Raw genomic sequence first — 24,042 nt, 5'->3', positions numbered from 1 at the left:
TCTGCCCTTTCCCGAGCAGTGACTGTCACCCCTCAATGGACTCTTCTCATTATCTGCTGTGAAGTGAGATACAAACAAGGCTCCATGGCACACAACCCACTGGGCCAGACGCCAGCACACAGAGATAATGGAGCTACCTGCTTGAGGAGGGTCATTAGCCTGAGTGAATGTGTCAGCTCCTTGGTGCGCCCAGCCCATGCACTCCTGGTATGGGGGCTAGGCTCTTGGCATGCATCCTGCAGAATTCATGCCTGAGCTCCCAGCTGGCATTGCTCAGCCAAGGCTCACGGAGCCATCGAGTCTTCATTGTTCCAGCAAACAGAGACGGGACTGGGGCTGACAGCACTGGAGCAGCACATGGGCTCTTCCCAGCCTTCCTTGTCTTGCTTCCTCAGAGCTCTCCCCAGGACAGGGATGGGCTGCCACCTCTGCCACAGCTCAAGGCTGTGAGCTGAGCCTGTGGGCACTGGGACTCTCTAGCTTCAACCGTGCTCCAAGCAGGGCATTAAAGGCCTCTGGCCTGGCCTACTCCGTGCTGCAGGCTGCGTTAGGATGGGAGCACCCAGAGACCCTGGCTGTGGTCAGGCCCCATTGTGAGGGGCACTGAATAGGGTGAGGGGCAGTCTCTTCCCCAGAGAGCTCACAGGGCAAATGCACACACCAGACAAGGGGCAGAAGAGAGATTAGTGTCCCCATGTCACAGATGGGAGCAGGGGCTCAGAGGGACTGTGTGACTCACCCAGGGCAGAGCTAGGCTTCACGTCCCAGCTCTCCTGAGTTCCAGCCCAGGATCCTGGCCACAAGGGCGGCATTCCTCTCACTGCTGGAGCTGAAGGGAGGGACTCTAGCTCCCAGCTTTGCCAATGCAGCTGCAGGCTGGGCGGGTGTGCTGGAGTTGGATTGCTAATTGCCCTGGCATAGGCCAGGCCTCACCGCCCCTGTGGTAGGGCCGGGTGCTGGGAGCAGGCTCCATGCAGCCTTTGGAGACTAAACTCCCTGGATCTCAAAGCACTTTACAAATGACAGGGAGGCAGGCGATGCCACTAGCCGCAATTATAGAAACAGATGCAGTGGGACAGGCCCCAAGTCACCCAGCAGGTGTGTGACACAGCTAGCAACAGGGCTCTGGTCTCCTGAGTGCTGGCCCCAGTGTCCCCAAGTGCCAGGCTGAGGAGCAGGGTTAATGCTGGGCATGGGCAGCAGGTATCATAGGCCAGGGCAGGCTGTGTCCCCACCCATGCTCCATCCTGAGGCCCCGCCCTCACACCCCGTGGGGGCTCAGCTTCAGCCGGTGGACCGGGGATCAGGCTGGGGGCCAGGGTGGCCAAGGGCGGCTTGGGCCGGCCAGCAGCCTGGGGCTGCTCAGGCTGGCCTGGGGATTGAGCCAGTGGCCCAAGTAGGCTAGTGTTCAGGCTGGCCAGCAACCCAGTGCTTGGGCCAGCTGGGGGTTGGGGCGGCTGGTACGGCTACTGCAGGCTGGCTAGGGGCTTGGGGCAGATGAGACAGGTGGGGAGGGGTGCTTGGTGCTCTGGCAGGCAAGGGGGCTGTCGGGGCTAGCCTCCCCAAAGAGGGGGATTCACGTGCCGCCCATGATGCTGGGGGTGGTTTTATGCTGCTCAGCCCTCAACTAGAATTTAAGCAGCTTAAGCAACTAATAAAACTAGCTCCAGTATTAAAACTATTGGAGAGTAAGAGACTTACAAATCTGTCTTCAGATACATCGAAACAAGGCCTAGGAGCAGTTCTCTTACAACAGTCTAGTGACCTCTGGAAACCAGCTGCCTCCTCCCACTGTCAGGTCCCACACCCTGGAGCTTCTGTTTCTGTTAAGAATGGTTCAAAAGGCTCTTCCTCCATTTGAGTAATGCTGAGATCTTTCACACTTCATCCTTCTAGTGACCAGTACCCTCCAGTTTTGTTAAGACAAACTGGAGGGGAGGGATAGCTTGCGGGGAAGGATAGCTCAGTGGTTTGAGCATTGGCCTGCTAAACCCAGGGTTGTGAGTTCAATCCTTGAGGGGGCCATTTAGGGATCCGGGGCAAAAATTGGGGATTGGTCCTGCTTTGAGCAGGGGGTTGGACTAGGTGACCTCCTGAGGTCCCTTCCAACCCTGATATTCTATGATTCATGTGTAAAGCTGACACACCCTGGTCCATCAGTGGGCGGGATTGAACCTCGGACCTCTGGAGCTTAGTGCATGAGCCTGTACCACATGAGCTAAAAGCCAACCAGCTTTTAGCAAAGGCTGTAGAGCAGACTCATTTTATCTCTCTCTCTATGTGGTCTTGGTGCCACTAGATGGGACAGAACACCACACCCACGAGGTGTGTGGGTTACACATAGTCAGCTCATTCTCTACCATTAAGCTCAAACTGCTTCAGCACCTGCAATAATAAAAAAGATGGTGACCTTTTGTTCATCTTCATTAGGAGTAGATCCCAATGGCCTCAGAAATAAACCCAAGTATTCTGTAACCCCTTTCTAGTATTCTGCACCATTGGGTGCCATTTTTAGAAATGGGAACTCTGAGCCAGCTGATTCCATTCAAACTTCTTTTTCACTCTTGAGTAACTTTTACCTCCATTTTTTAATGTCTTCCAGTTCTTTTCATAGAATCACTTCCGTCACTGCTGCTACCATAGGTTGGTTTATAATCAAGTAATCCATTAGTGTTAGTGCTAATTACTTGCTAGTAATTTAACAACAGTTTTTATTAGATCCGTAGTTAACATGCAGATAGACCATCTTAGCTCCAGTCAATCTGCCAGTCTAACCTCCAACCAGCTGCCTCCTCCCACTGTCAGCTCCCACACTTTGGAGTTTCTAGTCATTCTCTTAAAGCCACAGTAACACCATGAAACACTACAGAACAGATGTGGACAAATTTGAGAGAGTCCAGCAGAGGGCAATGAAAATGATCAGGGGGCAGTGGCACATGACTTACGAGAAGAGGCTGAGGGAACTGGGTTTATTTAATCTGCAGAAGAGAAGAGTGAGGGGGGATTTGATAGCAGCCTTCAACTACCTGAAGGGGGGTTCCAAAGAGGACGGAGCTCGGCTGTTCTCAGTGGTGGCAGATGACAGAACAAGAAGTGATGGTCTCAAGTTGCAGTGCAGGAGGTCTAGGTTGGACATTAGGAAACACTATTTCACTAGGAGGGTGGTGAAGCAGTGGAATGGGTTACCTAGGGAGGTGGTGGAATCTCCATCCTTCAAGGTTTTTAAGGCCTGGCTTGACAAAGCCTTGGCTGGGATGATTTAGTTGGGGTTGGTCCTGCCTTGAGCAAAGGGTTGGACTAGATGACCTCCTGAGGTCTCTTCCAACCCTAATCTTCTATGATTCTATGAAACCTTTCTGTGGCCTGCATGTCCCCCTAGGCCAATTAATAGGCCCGGAGCTCTCCCCCCGTCCTGTTTTGTCCTGTCTGCGACCTGCCCCTCCAGCCAGGCTCATTTGAGGACTTTTGCTCTTCTGCTGAATCACTGGTGAATTGCTCACCTCTCCCATACTGAGCTGCCCCAGCAGATGGGCTGAGACTCCCAGAGGCTGCAGTGTCAGGGGGAATCTCCGTATGAGCCCCTGTGAATGGGCACACGCAGAGCATGACTGTCCTCATATGGACCTGAGGAGAGGGGAGTTGCAGCCCCCGAGTTCCTTTGCTTTGGTCCTTCAGCCGAGATCCAGAGAAGCTAAGACCAGAAGGCAGCATTGCGATGATCCACTCTGACCTGCAGGAAGCTCCCAAGGAGCCTGTATCCCACTCAGATGCATCAGGTGCTGGTTGTTCTCACAAGGAGTGGTCAGTTCCCATCATTCCTCCCTCTGCTAATCTGTGCAATGTCATAGAAGCCTATGGAGCGATTCTGATTTACACCAGCCAGGGTGTTTGGGGCTAGAGGTCTGCTTGGGACTAATTTTTAAGTCCTAATTTTTCAGACTGACCCTGGGCCTAAGCCCAAGAGGATCGAGTTGTTTTCTGACCCTTCCCTCCGAACCTGAGTCAGCACCACAGTCACCTACTGCCCGTGGTGGTTGTGTGCACTGGCGGCTCCATGCCCTGCTACCAGCTACCAGCCCTTGCTGCACTGTGTGCTCTGCATAGTGAGAGGCACTCTTGACACCTTGGTGAACACGCACAGCGTAGTGATGTGGTGGTGGCTGACCAGTGGGACACTGCCGTGCTGACCCCTCAGCCAGAGGAGGAGAGCTGACCTGACCCAACCGGGTCTGGTTGTTTTCCAACCCCACACTTGTAGTCCAGTCCTACTGAGTTCAGGCCGGGTTGCAGGGTCTGGGCCATGCTGTGATGGTGGCAGTGGGATTTTGCAGCTTTTGGTGACGCACCCTTCCCCCGCAGCCTGTTGGTGCATTTCCAGTGGTGCCATCCCTTATGATGGCACCCTTTGCAGTGGTGCCATCCCTTATGATTCTTGTGCAAGACTTGTGATGGGGATGGGAGGAGATGGGACAATGGCTCTTGTCCAAAGGTGAATAGAAAGTTGGCTAGATTGTCGGGCTCAATTGGTAGTGATCAATGGCTCCATGTCTAGCTGGCAGCCGGTATCAAGTGGAGTGCCCCAAGGGTCGGTCCTGGGGCCGATTTTGTTCAATATCTTCATAAATGATCTGAAGGATGGTGTGGATTGCACCCTCAGCAAGTTTGCAGATGACACTAAACTGGGAGGAGAGGTAGATACACTGGAGGGTAGGGATAGGATACAGAGGGACCTAGACAAATTAGAGGATTGGGCCAAAAGAAATCTGATGAGGGTCAACAAGGACAAGTGCAGAGTCCTGCACTTAGGACGGAAGAATCCCAATGCACCGCTACAGACTAGGGACCGAATGGCTAGGCAGCAGTTCTGCAGAGAAGGACCTAGGGGTGACAGTGGACGAGAAGCTGGATATGAGTCAACAGTATGTCCTTGTTGCCAAGAAGGCCAATGACATTTTGGGATGTATATGTAGGGGCCAGCAGATCGAGGGACGTGATCGTTCCCCTCTATTCAACATTGGTGAGGCCTCATCTGGAGTACTGTGTCCAGTTTTGGGCCCCACACTACAAGAAGGATGTGGAAAAATTGGAAAACGTCCAGCGGAGGGCAACAAAAATTATTATGGGTCTGGAACACATGACTTATGAGGAGAGCCTGAGGGAACTGGGATTGTTTAGTCTGCGGAAGAGAAAAATGAAGGGGGATTTGATAGCTGCTTTCAACTACCTGAAAGGGGGTTCCAAAGAGGATGGCTCTAGACTGTTCTCAGTGGTAGCAGATGACAGAACAAGGAGTAATGGGCACAAGTTGCAGTGGGGGAGGTTTAGGTTGGATATTAGGAAAAACTTTTTCACTAGGAGGATGGTGAAACACTGGAATGCGTTACCTAGGGAGGTGGTGGAATCTCCTCCTTTGGAAGTTTTTAAGGTCAGGCTTGACAAAGCCCTGGCTGGGATGATTTAGTTGGGGATTGGTCCTGCTTTGAGCAGGGGGTTGGACTAGATGACCTCCTGAGGTCCCTTCCAACCCTGATATTCTACGATTCTCTTTAGGGGCTCCTGAGGCTGCAGAAAGCTTGTCAACTGTTGCCCTTATCCAAGACGTGGGGCTTGATCTTCAGTCAGTTACTGATGCGAGTGTGTGTGCACTCGGAAGCTGAATTTGGAGGTGCTTCCCTGCAAAATGCACACACGGCCCACCTTTGCCACATGACTGGGCATTTAGGATGGTATTTTTACATAAGGCGCATGCAGTTGCATTCATATTCGTGGTGCACTCGGTTGCATAAAGATCTCAGGTGCAGTGGCTCAATGCATGGCTGAGGCAGTGGGTGCTTGTCTGGTCCCAGTGCCAAGGGTATTGTGGAGATAAAAAAAGAGAACACAAACCATTTTTAAGCCTTGAACTGTTAGCTATGCTATTCCCATGTTATCTCTGACTGCGCTTGCCAATCACACTGATGGAGGGGTACATCAGACATGTGCACCCTGCCCCCCAAATAGTCCCATAACCATCCAGATAGCAAGAGTTTGAATTCCAAGCAGTGGCTTAGCAGCTAGCGCAGAGTCCCAGTCCATGCCAGCTTGGCTCAGAGAGTGGCCATAGGTTGCCCACAGGCCACACCAGGTTGGCTCAGAGAGTGGCCATTAGCTGCTCCAGGCTACACCAGGTGGGTTTAGAATGGCCATTGTCCACCCACAGGCCACACCAGGTTGACTCAGAGAGGGGCGATTGGCGGCTCGCAGGCTACACCAGATCAGCTGCTCCTGGTTCACTCTCCTGGCATGAGCAATTTCTGTAAATAGTCAAATCTGTGTTAACAAAAACAACAGATTTTTTTGCATTTCAGCACTCTGCTTTTGATATGTGTGGAGGCCAGAAGCAACTTTTCAAAGCTCTGGAGCAGTGTAGCCCTGACAGACACAGAGGCTTCTCCTGTCACATCCTCCAGCAGCTGCAGTGGCTCGTTAGGGAAGTGAATACAGCCAGCAAGAGACTTGAGGTAGGCAGTTGCTTGGGCTGGGGGAGGGAGGGGGAAATCTCTGCTGACCGCAGACTGATGGTGCCCAGCAATGATCTGTCTCCTCTGAGGAGACTTGGTGAGTCTCTGTCCGGCTCCTCGTGGCTAGGTTTATGACTCCATGGTGACTGACTGGCTGGAGGCGCCCAGCAAACTGGACTGTCTTCCTACCCCTGGGGCAGCACCACTGTGGGAAGAAGGCTCTGCCATTACTGCAGTCCACCCTGAGCCTGTGCTGGAGAGGCAGCAAGGACTCCCATCCCCAGGGCCCACCTCCCAACAGACCCAAATCCACTCACCTAAGCAATACTAGTCCTCAGGCCACAGCTGTGCCACATGGTGGGACATGGCAGCCACAGCGCTAAGCAAAGCAGGCAGAAGCAGCTCACCAGTCCCCCATCTGTACAGTGAGGATAACAACCTGGCCCTGCTTCCCAGAGTGAGGTGCCCAGACACTATGGTGGTGGAAGGCAAATGAATACCTAGACTAATGGTTGGGGTCTGTATGAAGGAGCAGCAAGTGAACGAGCCTCCTCGACACTGCTCATGTGCATGTCCTACCCCCTAACCCAGACCTCTCCCAGCATGGGGCAATGTAGGCCAGTCTGTCCGGTGCTGGGCTTAGGTGCCCAGACCTCTCCTTGCATGGGGGGAGGGAGGGGGGACGCAGGCTGGTCTGTCTGGTGCTGAGCTCGGGCATCTAGCTGTTCAAAGGCGAGCCAACATGCTCTGCACACACGCTCCCATGTAGGGCACATGTGCACGGGGCAACATGGAAAAGCCCCGCCCGAGGGGTTGGGGGGTGTCCCACAGAAGAGGCTTATCCCCTGCTCCAAAGGCAGAGGCCCCTGCATCCCTCCATCCCATGCCAAGCCCCTCAGGCCGAGCGAGCGGCTGTGGACAGTTCGCTTTCTGGCTCGGTTCAGCAAAGCTGGGCGAGCACACGGCCCCATGCGTTTGTTTGTCGGAGGTGCCGCCCTAAGCTCTGCAGCACTGTCAGTCAGCACATAGTTGCTGTTTACTTGCTGGTTCTTGTAAAAATCCCCCAAATAGCATTTTAATAGTGTCAGGCAGGCCTCGCACGGCACGTCCCGGCCTGAGGGGGAGGGGCTGCAGAGGAGTCAGTGCGGCTGCTGGTGCTGGGAGCTCACAGGGACTTGGGAGCACCAGGTGCACTGTGATCAGGGGCAGGAGCTGACATCGCTCCAACCACCACACCCTCCAGGTACAAGTCCAGGGGGTCCCACAGCTTGAGCAAAGGGGTGGCAGGAGAGCGAAGGCTGTAATCCCCTCAGTCCCAATAAAATGCAGCAGCTCCTCGCTTGGGCCCTGGGGGGCTCCGGAGCAAGGTTAGACTTCTCTGCGCTAGAGCCCAGGTACCCGCTCCAGCCCAGCCCTGGCAGCCATCAACAGGCGCCTGACAGTTTTCTGGCCATGGTCAGCCCACGATGTCCCCTCTGCATTGTCCCCTGGCTGTGGCTTTGTACCCTGCGGGGCTCCAGCCAGTGTGCTGCTGTGGGACTCCAGCTCCGAGGCCCCCAGCCCTGCTGTACAGAGGGCCCTTCTCCTCATCTCCAGCCCCCAGCCAGAGTGTGACCTGGGAGTGGGGCACTTGTCTGCACTGACCTTTGTCAGGCTTCTGGGCTGGCTGCTGGCTCTGTGCCCTTGGGAACCTCTGTTCAGTCCTTGGCTGCAGGGCCCCTCGTCAGCCCTGTCTGCTCCCACACCCCATCACACCTCCCGGGTAGCTGCTGCCTTCCCAGAGGCAGGCTGGGGCTTCTTTACCACCTTGCAGGATGGCGGGGAGCAGAATCAGTTTCATCACAGCCAATAGTTCTTGAAGCCCAGGGGCACACATGGCAAAAGGCCTCTGGGGCACTCAACTAGGATCAGCCCTCTGGCCTGGGGCAGGCTGAGGAAACCCCTGACTGAGTGCACTCCAGGCCAGAGCCCCTTGGCAGGGCTGCAGAGGGCAGGACCTGCCAGGAATCAGGAGGCAGCAGTGCCCTGGTGGGCCAGGCAGGTAAACAGAGGCTTAACGTGGCACCGTGGAAGCTCAGGGTGGACTAGCCCAGATACCCTAAAGAGCCCCTAGTCCACTGGCTGGAGATGGGTCTGGGCCACAAACTCCCATCAGCTGCTTGGACAATCCCAGCTCCACTCTGACATGCCTCCCCGCCCTGCTTCCTGGCTCTTTCAAGCACTACTCCAAATGGGCTATGGCCCCCAAAGCCATGCTGCCACTGTGGGGATGGGGCCTAGCCCAGGAGGACAGTTCAAGCTAGCACCTAAAAATAGCAGTGTGGACATTGCGGCACATGAGCTCAAACTCAGGGCTTTGGGGGGACTTGGCAGGGGCAGCTAGCCTGAGCCTCTGCCAGAGCCGCAATGTCCATGCTGCTAATTTTAGTACCTCCCAGCTGCAGTGTAGATATACTCCAAGGGTGCACCCCCCCCACCCCAGCATGAGCACCTCCCACTCACCCCAGGGCTGCTTCAGCCTCCCCCGCAACAGACCTGTCCCACAGTGCTTTCTGCTTCTCTGGACGCTTTCAGGGTCGTGAAACACACAACAGCTGCATTATCCCCTCTGTGGGGTTGTCACTATCACGGGCCTCACCCCCAGTCACCTGGTGAATCACGCAGGGCGCTGCCTGGGTTTTCTCCAGTAACTCAGGGGCTGAGCGAGATTCTCAGCAGCAGTGCCAAGTCTCACTCACACTCCTTGCAAGCGGCAGAGCGCAGTGCTCTGAATGATTGAGCACCCACCCTCCACTCCCAGAGCGATGCATCAGCTCCTGTTCACACAGTGCAAACACCCCTCAATCTGCAGAGTACCCAGAACAAACATGGCAAACGCCCAGGGAATAATGGAGGTTTCAGGGGTGCAGAACGAAGATCCTGGGACATGATGTGAAAACCTGGTCAGCTCAATACCCTGCCTGTCAAGCCTGGCTGAAGCAAGACCCCAGGCCCAGCTGGGACCCCTCAAGCCGAGGGTTTAGAAGATGCAGTATTAGAAATGGGATGGCAATGGCAAACTGGGCAACTTCTGCCCAGCAGCTGGTGTTGGGAGAAGGCCTGACTAGCCAAAGCCCCGCCTAGGCTGTGGTACAGCCAGAGCTGATGTGGATTGTGTACTGATCTGGTAACAGCTATTTTTAGGACAACTTTCAATTCTGGAGAAAGACCAAATGAGTAAACAAAACAACAGATCTCCTCCCCCCGCAGCAGATATGGTTCCAATAGTTACAAAGAAAGGCTGAACCTCACCGCCTGTAAGCTGAAGGTCTATATTAGGAAAAGCATTTGTGATGGTATTTCTGGAGATCTGTCAGGGCCCAGCTGGAGACTGCGGTGTACTTGGAAGGGAGGGTATGTGGAAGGGGAGCCATCACACAAAGCCTTTCCATATTGACTGGTTCTGCAGATAGCTCTTGTCTATTGTGGCTCAAGGGTTTCCTCTGATGCAGCTGGCACCAGGGGTCAGGCTACTGGATACAGGGGCCATTGGGGCACTCCACGGTGGTAATGTCCATGTGTTTCTGTCTTTCTCCTAAAACAAAACTAACAGAATAAAAACCTGGAATGGGGGAGCGGTGGGGCGAGTGGTGGGGGGGTGGTGGAGTGGGTGAGAAATAAAAAAAAGGAATGGGCTAAAACTAGCAAAGCTAATATAATCAGAGAAGGGTAAAAGACACTGAAAACACTGAGATGAACAACTGGGCTTTCCTGCCCCCCCTCGCCTTTAGATGGTGAGCTCTGTAGGGCAGGGTCCTGTTTATTATAGGTCTGAAAAGCACCTGACATGCTTTGGAGCACTATGCACGACATGCACCCCCTGCAGGGAGCCAGCCTGATGCCTGTGCACCACCAAAGCCCCATTTACGACCTTAACGTAAGAGCGGCCATACTACAGCAGACCAATGGGCCATCCAGCCCAGCATCCGGTCTTCTGGCAGTGGCCAATACCAGATGCTTCAGAGTGAATGAATAGAACAGGGAATGAACAGAAAAATTTTGAGTGATTCATCTTGTCATCCAATCCCATCGTCTGGCAATTGGAGGTTTAGAGACACCCAGAGCATGGAGTTGTGCCCCTGACCATCTTGGCTAATAGCCATTGATGGACCTATTGCCCATTAATTTAGGACTTAAGTGGTTTGGAGGCAATACGCTGGACCAGTGTGCCCTTGTTGAGTCAACAGTGTGACCTCGTTGCCAAGAAGGCCAATGGCATTTTGGGGTGTATAAGTAGGGGCATTGCCAGCAGATCGAGGGACATGATCGTTCCGCTCTATTCGACATTGGTGAGGCCTCATCTGGAGTACTGTGTCCAGTTTTGGGCCCCACACTACAAGAAGGATGTGGAAAAATTGGAGAGAGTCCAGCAAAGGGCAACAAAAATGATTAGGGGTCTGGAACACATGATTTATGAGGAGAGGCTGAGGGAACTGGGATTATTTAGTCTACGGAAGAGAAGAATGAGGGGGCATTTGATATCTGCTTTTAACTACCTGAAAGGTGGATCCAAAGAGGATGGATCTAGACTATTCTCAGTGATAGCAGATGAAAGGACAAGGAGTAATGGTCTCAAGTTGCAGTGGGGGAGGTTTAGGTTGGATATTAGGAAAAACTTTTTCACTAGGAGGGTGGTGAAACACTGGAATGCGTTACCTAGGGAGGTGGTGGATTCCCCTTCCTTAGAAGTTTTTAAGGTCAGGCTTGACAAAGCCCTGGCTGGGATGATTTAGTTGGGATTGGTCCTGCTCTGGGCAGGGGGTTGGACTAGATGGCCTCCAGAGGTCTCTTCCAACTCTGTTATTCTATGATTCTATGACCTCTGCACAAGGGAGAATTTCACTGTCTGTAAGTACTGACATCCAAAAACAAATGTTAAAAAAACATTATTGGGTTGCTAAGTCAAGCACTCAAAACTTTGGAAATGCCAGAATTAAGGCTGCCTGCACAACCCTATTATCCCCATTTTACAGATAGAGAGCAAAGCACAGAGCGATTAAGGCCAGAAATGGCTATTCATTTCGGGTGCCCAATCGGAGTTGCCTGGGACCTGATTTTTTTAGAGAATTTAGGAGATTTGTAGCATGTTATATGTTCACATCACCTCTCCCATTGACCTCAGTTAGCATTTCTGTAAATCATACCCCGTGTCTCAGGCTGGGCACCCAGAAAATGAGGAACCTACAATTAATTAGTGTCCACCTGTGAAAAGCTGAGTTTAGCTGACTTGCCCAACAAGCAATAGAATCCAATTCTCCAGCACAGCATTCGACTGCCTTAACCATGAGACCATCCTTTCTTTTCCTGCAATCCCTTGCCTCGTTCACACTATGCCTTCCAACTCCTGCAACAAATGAGGCAAGGGTCCTACTGACAACAGTGTCCTTCACTACACAACCTGATTCATCCCAGAGCAGGGTCCATTCTGTACACTGAATGATGCAGGAGTCCTGTGGAAAAATAGTATGTGATCATGTAATTGAAGACTGTGTCACATATTATGCACAGACAACCTTAATTCTGTCATTTCCTAACTTTTGCAACATTCACGTTCTTTTAATATAGGTTTTTGCCTGTAATTTCCTAGATTTTTAACAAGGCAAACAGCTAATTCTATCCTGTGGAATCATACTGACCCCCATTTAGGTAACTGGCAGGGTTAGAACTTTAGTACACAGACCTCTGCCACTTGAGCTAACAGAGTAACTGGGAGCAGCAATAGACTGTTATCTCTATGTGGATCAGTCACCATAGGAATGAGCTATATACTTCGCCAGTGGGTTCCACAGCTATTTGCAGACATTAGAGGAATGCCCATAAGGAATGCTAATAAGCTCCCCCAAAATAATGGTTACGGACCTTTCTGCCCCTGAACCTTCCAGCCTGCCCTTGTCCCAGTGTCCCCACCATTCCCTATGAGCTCCACATCCCTGTCCCCCCACAGCTCCATGTCTTCCACTCCCACCCTGCCCATGTTTTTGTCCCTGTCCCAGTCTCCCCTCTCTAGTTCCTCATCCCAGTCTCTCTCCCCCACCCCCAGTTCTTTATCCCAGTCTGTTTTACACACACACACAGCTCCTCATCCCAGGTCCCTACTCTCCCCTGGCTCCTTGCTCCAGTCCCTCCTTTCTGGCACTTCATTCCAGTCTCTCCCCTTGCCAATTCCTCTGGCCTGGCTCCTCACCTCTCTGTGTTCCAGTCAGGCTACTCCTACTCCTCCATGCTGCCTGAGGACTTTCAGTGAGGACACAGAGCACAGGAGAGATGGTCTCCCTGCTCTCAGTTCCAGTGCCCAGCAGCCCCGGGATGGAGCATGCTCATTGCAGGCAGCCCCTAATGAGTCTTTATTGAACATGTGCAAATTGAGATTTCCAGTGGTTCATGCCATGGCCAAATGTGGGTGGATGTTCACGGAAATGGCAAAAGGCACCTCCCTGACCCCAAGCTCACCTCTGTCAGCTTAAAAGTCCCTACTCCAAAGCACAGAGGTGCTGGAGTGTCTCAATGAAACAGACGAGATAATCTTTTAGCATGAACAACACAACATACTTTTTCCCAACCTTGTTCTGAAAAGCTGCTCAACTATTTCTGCTGAGAGTTTTCAAAAAAAAAAATTCAGCCTATGGCAATCTCCCAGGGCTAGACCAGTGCTCGCCCCCCACAACATACACTTTTACCTTCTCCCCAGACAGTGGAGAAAGGGGGGGTTCATCTCTCTGCAAGCCTGAGCTTCTCTGGCCCAGCCTTCCCCTTCTACTTTGTCTTTCCTGTCTCTCTTTTAACTGTCCCTGCTGCTGAGCTGAGCTGAATTAACTTGCTAGCTGTTTAATCATCCTGCCCTTAACCAATTAGCTCCTCAGTTTGGCCCATATGGGGAGGCTTGTAAAATGCACAGGAATGATGATTCAACTCTATGCTACTCACCTGTTGTCCCACACTGCCCCCATTCCCCATTTGGGGCCTTTTCTCTCCTTCCCAGGGTTCTGCTTTCCCTCTGTGGGCTGCCCTCCCCTTCCAGGAGCAAGGTCTCTTTAAACTGGCTCTCTACAATGACCATAGGAACCTTCTCCATCCTCACCCAGCAAAAGTTCATTCCCCTCTATTCGGCATTGGTGAGGCCTCATCTGGAGTAGTGTCCAGTTTTGGGCCTCACACTACAACAAGGATGTGGAAAAATTGGAAAGAGTCCGGCGGAGTGCAACAAAAATGATTAGGGGACTGGAACACATGACTTACGAGGAGAAACTGAGGGAACTGGGATTATTTAGTCTGCAGAAGAGAAGAATGAGGGGGCATTTGATAGCTGCTTTCAACTACCTGAAAGAGGGTTCCAAAGAGGATGGATCTAGACTGTTCTCAGTGGTACCAGATGACAGAACAAGGAGTAATAGTCTCAAGTTGCAGTGGGGGAGGCCTAGGTTGGATATTAGGAAAAACTTTTTCACTAGGAGGGTGGTGAAACACTGGAATGGGTTACCTCGGGAGGTAGTGGAATCTCCTTCCTTAGAGGTTTTTAAGGTCAGGTTTGACAAAGTCCTGGCTGGGATGATTTATTTGGGGATTAGGTCCTGCTTTGAGCAGGGGGTTGGACTAGATGACCTCCTGAGGTCCCTGCCAACCCTATGATTCTAAGTTGCTCTGTGACGGAAGGGGTAACTCTGACATCTCTGTTTCTGCCCCCCTTTTTTCACACCAGGGGGCCCTTTTATATCACTGGGCTTCTCCCCCATTTTAATATCTCCCCCAGGTTACCCTGCATTTCAATACATGGCTGTTCTGGCTCTGGATCACTCTGGCCCTTGACTTTTTCACATACAATTTTGCCTGCTTTCTCTACGAATCCTTGTTCTGGTTTTTCCCCCTTTTCGTTCCCCTCTAACTTGTGATCTTCGCCAAGGCCTTTGGGTTCTTGGCTTGTCTCCTGTTGAGTCTGTTCTGCTTCTTCCTTCTCTAGCCCCCACTTGGCTTCTTGACCTGTTCCTCAACACCTGGTCCTGCCCTCCTGGGCTTCCCCAACTCCCCCTGGGTGAACACATGACCTCAACAGTGTGAGGATATGGGCCCTCCCATTGGCTCCCTACATGTCCGGAGAAGCTCAGGCTGCATCCATGGTGCTGAGCAACAGGGAAGCAGCTGGTTAGGATTATGATACTGTGACAGATTGAAGCCCATTTCCTTTCAGAAAGGGGAGAGATGCCCAGAGAACAGAGTGCCCAAACTCAGCTTTGTGGCTCACCTTCCTCCTGGGCGGTGGGTGAAGCAAGCTTGTCTCCTGTCTTCCTTATGGTACCCGGAGGGGGATAGGTCCCTGGGGCCATGTCCTGGGCATTGGGTGGAGCTGTGGGTGGGGAGGGGCTATCTGCTCCCGGGGCTTGCAGTGAGGAGCATTGGCTCTTAAGAATATTCATGTTATTACTTTGGCTGCTGTTAATATTGTTCTGAGGAATCTGAGCATCAGAGGGAAATGGTAATTTTCAGGAATTTATATATCTGCCAAACGTGAACAGAATTTCTTGAGACAAAGAAAGGCACTTTTCTAGCCCAAGGCTTCTCTCTGCCCAATTTCAAACAACAGATGTGTCAAAGGTTCTCAAAAACAGGAAGCAGATCTCCTTCATAAAGGAAAGGGTTCAACAACACCCACTAGCATCACCCCTTATAATACTAACAAAGAGCCTGGCCACGTCCTGCGGAGCTGGGCATGGAGAGGACTCACATGGCAAGGAGGGGCAGTTTTCTCTGTGATGGCATGTTCCCCTTGCCCATCGCAAAGAGCGCAGGGCACATACAGGACTGGCAGGCTCCACCCACCAGATCTGTTTGGGAGAAAACTCCATGGTGAAACTCCCTGCAATTTCCTCCCCACTTCACCCTGGGTGTAGGGCTTGGGAGCAGAACAATCACGCCCTATCATCCAGTGGCCTCAAGTATAAGGTCTGGGAGCTGCGTTCTGTTCCACTCAGCCGTGCCATTGTGGAATGTGCAGGCAGGAACCACCATGCTTCTCTGACACGGCCTAGTTCACACTGGAATTCAATCTATCCACAAAGCTGGCACCAGTGCACACCTGTCGGTCACTACAGCTGGCACCAATGCACACCCCTAGGGCCGGTACAGCTGGCACCAATGCACACCCCTATGGCCGGTACAGCTGGCACCAATGTACACCTGTCGGTCAGTACAGCTGGCACCAGTGCACACCCCTAGGGCCGGTACAGCCGGCACCAATGTACACCTGTCCATCAGTACAGCTGGCACCAGTGCACACCCCTAGGGCCGGTACAGCTGGCACCAATGTACACCTGTCCATCAGTACAGCTGTCACCAGTGCACACCCCTAGGGCCGGTACAGCTGGCACCAATGTACACCTGTCCATCAGTACAGCTGGCACCAGTGCACACCCCTAGGGCCAGTACAGCTGGCACCAATGTACACCTGTCCATCAGTACAGCTGGCACCAGTGCACACCCCTAGGGCCGGTACAGCCGGCACCAATGTACACCTGTCCATCAGTACAGCTGGCACCAGTGCACACCCCTAGGGCCGGTACAGCTGGCACCAATGCACACCTGTCGGTCAGTACAGCTGGCACCATTGCACACCCCTCAGTCGGTACAGTTTACACCAGTGCACACTCCTAGGGCCAGTACAGCTGGCACCAATGCACGCCCCTCAGTCGGTACAGTGTGTACCCGGGCACACCCCTCGGTCAGTACAGCTGACACATATCATGTACACACATGCATCCACCCACAGTCGTGCACACAGACAGACACACAATAGCTGTAAGGCCAACACTGACACATGCATGCACGTATACTCTCACATACAGACAGAGATCCACATGCACATGTGTATGTTTACATACGTTCGCACAGACACACCCACACACATATACACACACATTACGTTTTCTGCCATTAGAACCGAACTTTTGCATCCCCATTTCCTCAGTTCTGGTCCTGCAGGACACACTTCTCCCCCTATTTTAATGTCTGTTCAGGACCTCACCTGAGCTTGCTGTCTTCTCTGGCCCATCTGGCATGTGTCCTGGCCCCACCAACCCCTGGATCGTTCATGGATGGAGGTCAGAAGGGACCACTGTGACCATCCAGTTGGGCTCCTGCACCACCCAGTGACTCCTGCCTGCAGCCCAGTACTGACAGAGCACAGCTATTACCCAGGACAGAGAATCAACCCCTCCCTTGGTAAGCGATTCCTAGGGTTAATTCCTCTCCCCTTCACCTCATTGCCAGTCTGAATTTGTCTGGCTTCAGCTCCCGCCGTTGGATTATTAGACCTTTGTCTGAGAGGTCACAGAGACCTCTGCTATTGGAGACCTCCTCCCCATGTAGGTTCTTATAGACCTGGGTCAAGTCACCTCTTCCCCTGTTCCTTGCTAAGCTAAAGAGATGGAGCTCCTTCAGTCTCTCCCTAACAAGCAGATTTTCTCGACCTCGGATCATCCTTCTAGGTCTTCTATGAATCCTTTTTAATTTGTCAACATCCTCTCCAAGATGTGGACACCAGAGCTGGACACAGTATCCAGAGGTAACATCTGGCCCTACTGGATATTCTCCATTTACTCATCCAAGGGTCATGTTAGCCCTCTAAAGGTATGTCTACACTGCAGCTGGGAGGAGTGATTCCCAGGGCAAGTAGACAAACCAACGCTAGCTCAGCTCAAGCTAGTGCACTAAAAATAGTAGTGTGGTTCTCGTGGCACAGGGAGCAGCGTGGACTAGCCATCTGAGCTCAGCCCCAGAAGGTTAGACGAGCTTGGATATAGATATAGGTGGCTAGTGTGATCCACCGCCAGTGCTGCAATGTCCAAACTGCTATTTTTAGCACACTGGCTGGAACAGAGCTAGCATAAATCTGTCAACCTGGGCTGGGACTCACACCTCCCAGCTGTAGTGTGTACATACCCTAAGCCACACCACGTCATTGGGAGCTTGTGTTCAGCTGGTGTCCGCCATGACTCCTAAAACAGAGTCCTGCTTTTCAAGATATGCCCCCATCCTGTGGATGGGACCTACATTCTTTATTCCAAGCTGTGTGTGGCTGTATTAAAATGCATATTTTTCCTGTGAGTCCAGTTTACCAAGTGACTCAGATTACTGTTACTCCTAGGGGAATTCTGCACCACTGCACGTGCACAGAATTCATGTCCCCCACAGATTTCTTTGCTTCCCTTCAGAAAAATGACTTTCTGACAGGGAAGCTGCAAGAGCAGTCACACACCACTCCCTAGCAGCACAGGTACAACGTCTCAGGCACCCAGAGCAGCTGGCAAAGAGGTAAATCACTGTGGGGCTGGGGACACCTCAGCCAGTGGCTTCTACCCTGAGCCAGGATTAGCTGCAAGTCCCGGCTGGGCTGGAGGCAGGAGAGGATGGGACTTCCTCTTCCCCTGCAAGGAGTGGCTGGGGCTGTGTCAGACACGCCCCCAGAAACCTCCCCCAGCTGTAGGAAGCTCAGCATCCTCCCCTGCTTCCTGTCCCCATCACTCCTTAGCTGTGGGGAGAAGGGTCACTGTACGGGGAGCTGCTCCCCCATCCACCCAACCCCTGTGCATCTGGACATCCCAAACCCAGACACCCCTGTCAAGCCTCACCTGGTACATCCAGAACCATCCTAGCCCTCCATACCCGAACCCCACCCCACTGAACCTCAACCCCTGCATCTGGAGCTCCCCTTTAGCAAGACCCCCTGCTTCTGGACCCCCACCCCTGCATCCAGACAACCATCCCCACTGAACTCACTCCTACACTCAACCCCCAATCCTGATGTCCCACCCTCTGCACCACCCTGAGCCCCCACATCCAGACCCCCATGCCACTGACCACCAACTACCTGCACCCAGACCCCTACTCCACCAAGCCCCATTCCCCCAGCCCCCCCTGCTGAGAACCCCATCACTGAGAAACCCAGACCCCTCCGCTGAGCCCCCATCACTTTCAGCTGGAAACCCCTGCAGAGTCCCATTGCCCCTGCACCTGGAACCGCCCCCAATGAGCCTCTGTGCATCCAGATCCCCCCACACCTAGACCCCCCCACTGAGCTGCCTGCACCCAGATTGTCCCACACAGAATCCTCTTACCCCACACCTGGATTCCCCCCACACTGAGCCTCTCCACACTTGGATCCTGCCTGGTTGAGCCTACTTGCCCCACAGCTGGTGCAGCTGGCGCAGAGGGGCATGGGCCCAGGGTGTTTCTGGGGCAGGCCCAGGCCTTATGCTGTGTCAGGTTCAGGTGCAGCCTCACCGCTGAGTCTGTATCCTGGGGGTGGGGAGTGGGAGGGCTGCAGGGTGATCTTCCACCTTCGTGCAGCCAGTGGTCTGTGCTCCCCACTGCCATGCTGGAGCCACTGCATTTATTTATTGACAAATAAAACTTGAAGAACTGTAAAATATCGTGCAAAGAATTTTTGATCTTTTGGCGCAGAATGCCCTCAGGAGTCTACTGTGGATACCTGGCCTATCCTTTACATTATTTACCATGCCATTAATTTTGTGTCAGCTGCAAAATTTACCAGAAATGATTTTCTGTTTTCTTCCAGATCATTGATAAAGCTATTGAATAGTAATGGGCCAAGACCCTGTGGGTCTGCACTAGAAACACCCCCCCTTGGATGACAATTCCCCATTTACAATTACAGATCTATCAGTTAGCTATTTTTGTTCCACTTAACATGGGCTGCACTGGTTTTGTAAAGTGCTAATTTCTTCATCAGAATGTTGTGCGGGACTAAGTCAAACGCTATATAGAGTTGAAGTATATTCTGCCAACACCGTTACTTAGTCAACCAAACTTGTAATCTCATCAAGAACCAATAGCAAATTTGTTTGACCGCCCCTGTTTTCCATAACACCATGTGGGTTGGCATTAGTTATGCTGCCACCCTTTTGATCCCTCACTGGTTGTGTCCAGTTTCAGGTAACCTTCCTGCAGCTGAACTGCAGCAGTTACAGTCTCTGCTACGTTGCCCAGTCCCTGGGGGAGTTACATGCCCCTGTTGCTTTTTAAATCAAACGTCTTGTTTTTCTGTCTTGTAAGTTGCCATAAAGGGAAGATCCATTCAGCTGGAGGATGGTTAAGCTCAGCAGACTCCTTGGAAGCAGACAGCAGTTTGCTTTGAATGTGCCCTCTCACCCAGAATTCAGCTGTACAAACGTAACTTCTTGGCTCATGTTGCCATGGGCCACTGCAACCCCAACATGGCTAGTGAATCAAGGTTGTTTCCCATGGCCACCTGATGGGGAGGTGAAAGGCCAGAGTTCGGGGCTCTCAGGCCCCATGCCTTCCTGGGAGGATTTTTTACCAACCTCTTCTCTTCTCTGAACTTTCCAGTAATACCTGTAGCACGCAAAACACAATGAGGTCCGTTCTCCCCCTAAATGCAGTGTAACTATAGCATGGCATTTCTCCTGACTCACACCACAGTAAGTAAGAGAAGAATGAGGCCCTGAATGCTCCATAGCTGAGGCCACAGATTCACAGCTAGGCAATTTACCAGGGCAATGTAGTTTGTGACACGATTTTCCAATGAACTCTGAGGAAGACCCACATCATAGCCCTATCACCTCCTGCATGCTGTGCCTGCCAGCCCTTGGATCCCTTTTGTCCTAGTGCTGGTTGGCTGGCATGACATCATTTTGTATCCATCAAAGTCTCTAAACCCCCAGTCAACCAGAAATGACTGATTCCTGGGCCTGAGGGAGGGTGGAATCTCATACAAATGGCTGACATGGGCAGTAGGAGATTTCAAAGAGGAATTGGGTGTTGTAATGCTATGGAGTGTGGTGGTGGGTGATTAAAACAATTTCCATAGGTAGAGAAAGGCTGGATGTTTCCAAGATGTTAGGTCCATTCTGAGAACATTAGAGGCACCATGGACCAACTGCCCTCCTAACAATACTATTGGTTCCTCCAAGTCACCCCTAGTAACCCCTCCAGCACTATACCAGCAGCCTCAATGCATCTCCAAATGATGTGGAGAGTTGAAATCCAAAAAAGACAAAGCAATTCAATTTTGCACTTAGACACTCTGGTGCTAAGGGCCACACAGATAGATAGTTGCACAACTCAGGGTTCCATAGTTAAGTGGTATTAAATTTTGCACTTAAAGCAGGGATTCAACTACTTGGTTATGTATAAAGAATTCAGCACATCTTCCCCAAAAATCACAGCAATTACTCTGAGCACAGACTGAACCTGAGAAAATTTACAAAAAAAATCAGTTAATTAGTTTTAAAATGGGCCGTTTAAGACATTTAGCCTCAGGTGTTGGACCAATTTTTTATCCTGATTGATTTTAGCAATGGAAAAACATGAGCCCTTCAAACTTTTCTTGTAGTTAAAACTCTGAAATCTCAGGCATAGGCTACATTTGAAGATTTTTTTTTTATGGTTAAGTTTTTGTTTTGCCACTATTCTTCAAAACTAAGTTTTCTTCTTCCGCAGGGTGCAGACAAATAAACTTCTCACCAGAAGCATGGCCAGCCCCATATATTCAAAAATCATGAGTCGAGTCCCCAGAAACATGAGATTTAAAATAATGAGATTTCTAACAATAAAAAAATGGGTTCTTTTTATTCACTTGCTGGTTTCTGAGTCTTTAGGCTGCACCTACTTCATGTTTTCTAGTGTGTAACCATGAGGGCCAGAATTTTTTTTTTTTTTTTTAATGAAAGCTGATATTCTGTTCCTATATCATGGGTCTTGCAGTTGGGGCTTCAAGAGAAACACTAAAAAAGAAGGATGCAAGAGTTGGCAACACAGATTAACAGAGAGTGCTGCTGTTTTTCAGCATTGCTGCCTTGTCCTATTGTTCTGAATGAGAATGAAGCCACGAGGCTGCCATTAGCAAAACATCCTTTTTCAAAATGGTCACAACCTCCCTTTGTTCTCAGAGGAAGTGAGGCGAAGCTGCCCGCAAATGAAAAAATCAAATTGATCAATCTCTCTATGAGTCAAGGTGGTGAGGTAATATCTTAGTGTTTTATCCTGTCACCCATCACCATAGTATCTGGGCACCTTCCCTGAAGATCAATAGCAATAGCCAGGGACCGCCTCCCTTCCTCCTCCCCCCCCCCCCCCCCCCCCGAGTCAATCTGAGTGACTCTCTGGCTCCTCTCCCTGTAGGAGTCAGAAATCTGCTTGGGATAGGGTTTTTTGGGGAGTGGGGATTTGTGCTGTTTGGGTATAAAAGGGCTCTTTGAATTGTGTGTCCCCCACAGGAGCAAAGCTGTTGTTATCAAAGCTTGACCCATTAGCTGCTGTGATGACTTGGACCAAAGCCTTAAAGCAGCACAGGGAGCTGACAGAGCCAGTGAGAGACCTGAGCATAGGCTTGCTATGCTCTCAGGGGCCTGAGCCATGGAGAAGGCAGGCAGCCACATGCTGCACCAGCTGGAGCCTGCACATCAATCAGCCTCAGAGCCAGTGAGTTAGGGTAACCCAGCCTGGAGGTGACAGGTGGCCAAAGCCAGAGGGGACGGGAAGAGTTTCCCAGCAAGCTGGAGGTGAAAGGCAGCATTATGCAAAGGGCAGCTGGGGGTCCATGCTCAGCAATGGGTCACACAGCACCCTGAGCTTCCTAGGTTACCAAGTCCGGCACAGCAGCATTTTTGAGGCTCTGTTCTCTGTCCAGGTGGATTTTTCAAATCACAGGAAATGTTCTGGATTTTTGCAGAGCAGACAGTGCAGCTCAGAAAGAGCCCTGCTTGGTCCACTTTCCAATTGGCCCTTTCCCCTGCAGCCACAGCTTCTGGATCCCTCCTATCCAGGCCCCGGCTCCCAGCCCTGGGAAGAGGGTTCCACAGGGAGGTGCTGACTGACGGCTTGCACCAGCCACCCTGCCACCAGGACAGGGAGGCCATGGCAGTAGTTTCTCAGCGCACCTTCTGGGACACTGCCCCCCTTGGTCACACGAAGCTGGCTGGCGGGTGCCGGGCACCACTCCGTGTGCCGTCTTTCGCTTGCTTGCCTACCCCGTAGGCTGGAAGCAGCGGCGGGGGTGTTTGGGGGGGAACGATGCCCCAGCGGGATGCGAACCGTTTCCCTCACCCAGGAGCCAGGTACCTAGTGCTCTTCTCAAGCCTCACAGCCCAGGGAAGGCGGTGGTTCAAAGACTTGTGCGGCCTGAGGTGGTCCAGAGTTCCCCACGGGGGGGGGGGGGGAAGAGAGAAGGGTGGAAGGGGGACCACCGAGGAGGGAAGGACATCTGAGGCTGCCCATTCCCTGCTTGGTACCCCCACGCCACCACACCCTCATTCCCGGTCCACAGGAAGCCCAGGATGGAGCGGGGCTACCCTGCAGCACCCCCAACTGTACCCCCACTCCAGCTACCACTCCCTCCTCCCCTTCTATCTCCCCCCACCCCTGGCAGTGTCCTCTTTTTGGGAAACTGAAATATGCTATGACCAGTAAGGGCTGTAGCCTTCAATGGAAAGCGGAGACAATGTCTTGGCCGGTTCTTCAAAGCATTTCCCCTTCCTGACCAGCACCACTTAGTCTTGCCTAGGTTCAGCTGGAGTAGCTGCTGCTTGTCCAAGAACTGATCTCCTTCAGGCATTCTGACATTTCAGCAGTGGCGGTGGCTGCATCAGTTCAGAAGGAGATATAGAGTACACACTGTGGGCACTGAGTGCACTATGTCTCCCAGTGGACTCTTGTAGGTATTGAAGAGAAGCAGGGATAGTCTGGGTCCTGGTGGGACCCTTCTCCTTTGGAGAAGAGGCGTAGTGACCCATCCCTGATCTGAGTTCTGCTGGAAAGGAATGATTGGTGCCACTATCACGCTGGGCCATCTACTGCTGCTGCATCATGTAGGTGGGACAACAGCGCCTTGTGGGCCACTGTGCCAAAGGCTGCAGAGAGGCCCAGCAGTGTGAGGCTGGAGATCTTGCCTCTGTCCATGACCCCGAGCAGGTCATCTTTTAGTGCTGTGAGAGCTGTCTCTGTGCTGCCCTGGTCTGAACCCCAAATGTGTCTTTAAAAATCAGTTAGGAGACTGCAAACACTATTATGCATCAATCATAAGTCTGTTTAATGCGTGGTGTCCCTACAGAGCAGAGTTAAGGTCACCTGGAAACCCTAACTCTGTATTTCCATTCCTTAACACATTGGCATTTTTTTAAACTTTAACCTTATTCAGAATTTCCTGAGTTTGTAAAGTTTGTTCTTGGGATAATTACAACAGCCTTTTAATATTTTCATTCTTAAGTTACTGATATGAATTCAACCTTAGGTCCAGTTTAAGGTAGTTTTTATCTGGGATTAGATAGATTTGTTATTTACTTTATCATGCACAGTGGCTCAAATTCTGATCTCAATTACACTAGTTTGACAAAGCCTCTCATACTATCCAGTCTTTGGCTAATTCATGTTTTTTAAACTGTGGGACAATAATTAATGTGATGCGACTGTGTGTAACATTATTGCCACAACCTGAGTGTAGGTATTGTGCTGCCTTTCTGCAGCCAAGACAAGAGAC

General features: G+C 51.7%; 1 long non-coding RNA gene across 1 annotated transcript in view; it reads left to right on the top strand.

Annotated features, from left to right (window-relative positions):
* Window positions 1-6,362: 6,362 nt before the first annotated feature.
* The window catches only part of LOC125629136 (uncharacterized), a 34,942-nt gene continuing 17,262 nt past the window's right edge, over window positions 6,363-24,042 (top strand). The window contains exon 1 of the long non-coding RNA XR_007354355.2: window positions 6,363-6,500. This is a non-coding gene — a long non-coding RNA (uncharacterized LOC125629136). The remainder of the gene's footprint in view (window positions 6,501-24,042) is intronic.

This window comes from Caretta caretta, chromosome 20 (assembly GCF_965140235.1).
Source record: "Caretta caretta isolate rCarCar2 chromosome 20, rCarCar1.hap1, whole genome shotgun sequence".
NCBI lineage: Eukaryota > Metazoa > Chordata > Testudines > Cheloniidae > Caretta > Caretta caretta.
This window is presented reverse-complemented; position numbering and strand designations above follow the sequence as displayed.